Source organism: Arvicanthis niloticus, unplaced genomic scaffold (assembly GCF_011762505.2).
Source record: "Arvicanthis niloticus isolate mArvNil1 unplaced genomic scaffold, mArvNil1.pat.X pat_scaffold_514_arrow_ctg1, whole genome shotgun sequence".
NCBI classification, from domain to species: domain Eukaryota; kingdom Metazoa; phylum Chordata; class Mammalia; order Rodentia; family Muridae; genus Arvicanthis; species Arvicanthis niloticus.
The window spans coordinates 36,989-42,706 of NW_023046143.1; the positions used below are offsets into that span (position 1 = coordinate 36,989).

The 5,718-nt window shown below is 44.8% G+C and overlaps 1 pseudogene; it reads left to right on the forward strand.

The window, feature by feature from the left end:
- The first annotated feature begins 392 nt into the window (after positions 1–392).
- On the forward strand, positions 393–1,555 carry LOC117702151 (non-POU domain-containing octamer-binding protein pseudogene; annotated as a pseudogene).
- Positions 1,556–5,718: the final 4,163 nt, after the last annotated feature.

A 5,718-nucleotide genomic window follows, 5' to 3' on the forward strand; every position in this document is an offset into this window, starting at 1 on the left:
GAAATAAAGATGAGAAAGTAATTAAAACACGGTGTGGGGGGGGGGATTGTCAAGATTAATAAAGCTCTGAGTCCAAAGAACTGTGGGCAGAGGCATCAGGGTTAGAGAGGACTGGGAGGCAGACACTTTGCTGTGTTCAAATCTAAGTCAAGGGTGCAAAACTGCAGAGCAATAAAACCTTTAACCTGGAGAAGCAGAATCATACTCCAAGGAAGCATCATCAACATCAGCAGCAGCAGCAGCAGCCACCACCCCTACCAAAACCTGCAAATGGACAGCAGGCTAGCAGCCAGAATGAAGGCTTGACTACTGACCTGAAGAATTTTAGGAAACCAGGAGAGAAGACCTTTACCCAGTGTAGCTGTCTCTTTGTGGGCAGTCTTCCCCCTGGCATCACTGAGGAGGAAATGGGGAAACTTTTTGAGAAATATGGAAAAGCAGGGGAAGATTTCATTCCTAAAGATAAAGGCCTTGGCTTTATTTGCTTGGAAACACGCACCCTAGTGGAAATTGCCAAAGTGGAGCTGGACAATGTGCCACTCTGTGGAAAGCAGCTGTGAGTGCACGTTGCCTGTCACAGTGCATCCCTTACAGTCTGCAACCTTCCTCAGTACGTGTCTAACAAACTGTTGGAAGAAGTCTTTTCTGTGTTTGGCCAGGTAGAGAGGGCTGTAGTCATTGTGAATGACTGAGGAAGGCATTGTTGAGTTCTCAGGGAAACCAGCTGCTCAGAAAGATCTGGACAGATGCAGTGAAGGCTCCTTCTTGCTAACCACATTTCCTCAGGCTGTGACTATGGAGCCTATGAACCAGTTAAATGATGAAGAGGGACTTCCAGAGAAGCTGGTTATAAAGAACCAACAATTTCACAAGGAGAGAGAAGAGCCACCCAGATTTGCACAACCTGTGTCCTTTGAGTATGAGTATGCCATGTGCTGGAAGGCACTCATTGGGATGAAGAAGCAACAGCAGGATCAAGTGGACTGGAACATCAAGGAGGCTCATGAGAAGCTGAAGATGGAGATAAAGGCAGTGCCCCATGAGCACCATGTTATGCTAATGAGGCAGGATTTAATGAGATGTCAAGAAGAGCTTCAGAGGATGGAGGAGCTGCATAACCAAGAGGTTCAGAAATGAAAGCAGTTACAACTCAGGCAGGAAGAGGAACACAGGCACCATGAGGAAGAGATGCGGCAACAAGAAGAAATAATGCAACTACAATAGGAAGGATTCAAGGGAACTTTCCCTGATGTGGTACATCTCCCATGTGCCTATGATGTGAGAGAACAAGAAATATGGATGGGCCAAATGGCTATGGGAGGTGCTACAGGCATAAACAATAGAGGTGCCATATCCCCTACTCCTGTGCCACCTGGTACTCCAGCTCCTCCAGGACCTGCCACTATGATGCCAGATGGAACCTTTGGATTGACCCCAACAACAACCAAGCCAAGCTGCTACAATGGAAGGAGTTGGAGCAATTGGTAGAACTCCTCCTGCATTCAGCCATCCAGTTCCTGCTTAATTTGCTCCAAATAAATGCTGCAAATATTAGATAAAGTTGCATTGTCTAGTTTCCTGCAGCCCTTAAAAGAAGGGCCCTTTTTGGACTAACCAGAATTTTACCCTGAAAAAGTGTTAGGGGTTCTTCCCAATAGATAGGTCTTCCCTGCTTGTACTACTCTAGAGAGTATGCTTGAAGGCAGATGGCAAGGGGGGGTGGTATTTAAGAAGTCAAATCTGTGGTATAGTGCATTATCAAGTCTGCCTGGTGTGTTCCTGAAAATATATTGATCTTTGAGGGCCTAGAGAACCATAGGAAAATGATCCTACTATTTTAAAGGATCTTTATAATTTTTGCCAGCAATCCTGAAAATGGAAAGAGGTTCTCAATGCCCATGTTTTTACTCATCTTTGCTGCAAACCTTCCCTTTGCTTCTCCTGTTCCAAATCACTCCTTCTAGCTATGAAATCTCATCCAGACAAAACTTCTACTATCATTGATGCAGCTAACAAACCTCCTCCTTACCATCCCTAAACTGCCTCTACAACCTCTCATGCTTTCCTGACCTCCCCAGCTTCCTCATTTTACCAGACTTCTCCAGAGCCTCCTCAACCCTGCTTCTCCAGACTCTTCCCTTCCCTTCCCAACTATAGGGCACTTTAGAAGTCCTACACTGGCAACCTCCTTTCAGCCCTCTAACCATTCACTATCTACACTCAACCCCCACAACTTCTTCCTCCACTCACCCTAACCCAGTTTTGCTTCTTCCTTTGAGGGAAGTCACTGGGATAGATGGTCTAATTAGTGTACATGTTCCCTTACTTGATTCTTTGAAGTTTTGCTGACCTACCTCTCCTTCTCATTTCCCTACTGTTGGGGTAGGAGAACAGCCTTACCAACCTCATCAGATACCCTCACTTAGACTTTAGGGGTGTTCCTCTCACCCATTCCTTTTAGGTAGCACCAATATATCCTGTACCATTATTGGGAAGGGATCTTCTAGCTAAAGCTGGAACTTCTGTTTCTTTTGCTCTCCCCATTTGCCTAAACCCAAACTCTTCCTTCTTCTAACCACCCAAACCTGCTAACTCTACCATGTCATTTCCCTAAGTCTGGGAGGTCCAGAACCTTACTGTTGCTAAATACCATTCTCCTGTTGTCATCCAATTACAAGACCCTACCAAGTACATCACCCAAGCTGAATACCCCCTCTCTCTCTCTCTCTCTCTCTCTCTCTCTCTCTCTCTCTCTCTCTCTCTCTCTCTCTCTCTCTCTCTCTCTCCTTCTCTCCAGACCCTCAGGGGACTTAAACCTATTATCTCTAACCTCCTAAGAAAAAGCTCCTCAGTCCTGTCTTCCCCTTTCAACACTCCTATATTAGCAGTTGAAAAAACACAAAACACAATGGTACCTATCACCTGGTTCAAAAATCTCAGGCTCCTTAATTCTGCAGTGGTTCCTCTCCACCCTGTTGTGGCTAACCCTTACATACTTCTTTCCACTATCCCCTTGGGAACATCTCATTTTTCAATCCTAGATCTCAAGGATGGATTCTTTTTTATCCCCTTAGATGTGCAGTCACAAAACATCTTTGCCATTACCTGGACTGACCCTGATACCCACTTTTCTACCCAACTCACCTGGACTGTTCTACCTCAGGGATTCAGAGACAGCCCACATCTGCTTGGCCAGGCTCTGACTTCTGACCTATTCTCTCTGTCTCTCCCTAAATCTAAGATTATTCATTATGTTGATAATATTCTCTTCTGTCTGTCTCTAGAAATCAGCCAAATTAACACCCATGGCCTTCTAGTTTCCTGCCCAGTCAATGCTACAGAATCTCACCTTCTAAAGTCTACTTGTCCACTCCTCAGGTCACCTATTTGGGACTAAAAATTACCCCAACCCACAACGCCATTACTTAGAAAAAAATCTAACTCAGTCTCTAACAGTCCCCTCTACAAAGGAAGAGATTTGATCATTCCCAGGAATCACTAATTTTTTTAATATTCCTGAGTTCCTTCCTTTAACCTCCTTTCCTAGCCCTTGTATGAAGCAGCATTAGGACCCACCCATGAACCTCTTCTGAAACCTGTTACCAAGCATTTTCAAAGTCCCAACAGGCCCTCTGCAGACCTCAAGACCTCCTTGACCTAACCTGACCCTTCTCCCTCTATGTAACAGAAAAGGAGGGATATACCCTTGGAGTCCTAGGCCACCAACTTGGACCGTCTTTTGCACCAGTAGCATACTTATAAAAAAACTAGACCTAACCATCCAGGGATGGGCATCTGGTATACATACTTTAGTACCCACTGAACTACTTATTTGAGAGTCCAAAAACTAGCCTTTGGGTTACCTATCACTGTCTTTTCTACTCATAACCTGTCACAGTTCCTAACTTAAAAAGGCTTATAAACACTACCTCACTCCAGGGTTCTTTCCCTTCAGGTAGCATTAATAAAAGACTCTATACTTACTTTCCAATCATGCCCACCTTGTAATATTTCCATCTTTTTCCTTAACCAAATGCTGACTTCTCCTTATCCCACTCCTGCACTCAAACCTTAGAAAAACTATTACTCCATCTTTGACACACACAGGAGGGCACACTGCCTCAGGCCATCTCTGCCCAGTATACACATGGCAGCTCCTTTTTACATGAAGGAGCCAAAAGAGCAGACTATGCTATAGTGTCAGACACAGAGATGGTTGAGGCAAAGGCCCTCTATACCTACACCACTAATCAATAAGCTGAACTGATACCACTTATTCAAGCCTATAAACTGCTAAGGGACAATCCCTAAACATCTATACAGACTCCAAATATGCTTTCCATATCCTCCTGACCCATGCTACTATCTGGAGGGAGCTCAGGTTACTTAGGACAAAAGGAAGATCAGTAACTAATGCCAACCAAATTATGGCCATGATAAAAGGCCTCCCTGGCATCTTCCCATAACTATTGTAATTGTCCATTGCAGGTCCCATCAGACAAATGACTCTATTATCTCCAAAGCAAACCACCAAGGCAGCTAGCGTTGTGGCCCTTAGGGGCCCAGACTGTTTCATCCACCACAGGACATTCTCATTCCACAACCCACTTCTCTTCACTAACCCAGACACTCATCAAACTCCTTCCTATCTCCACCAGCTTTTCTATCCTAACAGCCAAGCATTATCTTATTTTGTTAAGACCCATCTACCGACTACCCTTGAGGACTTATGTTTCTTAATATCTATCACTGACTCTTGCAAAATCTGTCAGATGTCAGACCCCAACTCCAGGTACCATAGCACCCCTTTTCCTACCCACCAAGCTAGGGGTTCCCTCCCTGGAACTGACTGGCAACTTTACTTTACCCACATGCCCACTAGCAAACATTCCAAGTACCTCCTGATCTTGGTGGACACCTTCTCAGTATGGGTGGAGGCATTCTCTACCACAAACAAAAGGGCTCAGAGCATCTCTGATCTTATCCTTCGAGAGATCATTCCTTGATTTAGAATCCCAGCTTCTCTCTAATCAGACAATGTTCCCAAATTCACCTGCCAAGTTTCTCAAACTATATCTAAAGCCCTCAACATCCCTTAGTATTTTCATATTCCCTATCACCCCAAGTCTTCAGGAAAGATAGAATGGACTAACCACTCCCTAAAAGCCATTCTTGCCAAATTGTCGCAGAAACTTCACCTTGATTGGGTAAAACTCAATTTGGCTAAAACTCGATTTGGGTAAAACTCAACACAAAAGAACACACATGGCATGTACTCATTAATAAGTAGATATTAGCCCAAAAGTTTACAGTACCCAAGATACAACACACAGACCATATAGAGTGTAGAAGGAAGACTAGGGTGTTAATGCTTCAGTCCTGCATTAGGGTGCAGGGGGCAGACAGGATGATTGTTAGAGGTGAAAGGGGAGGGGAAGCAGGGAGGGAGAAAGGAGGTGGAGGAAATAAGGGTGGCAGTATCAGGTACTAGAGGAGCTGTGAGAAAGGTACCGAGGGACAGGAAATCAAACAAAATAGGTAGCAGGTTGTATAAGGAACTGGGGATAGTCACTGGAAAGTCCCAGACACAAGAGAACATAAGGCTCCCAGGACCCAATGGGAGTGGCTTTAGCTGAAATGCACAGAGAAGGAGGAGACAGAACCTGTGAAGACCACGTCCAGTATATAGGCACAGCCCCTTGTCGAGGGATGAGGCCA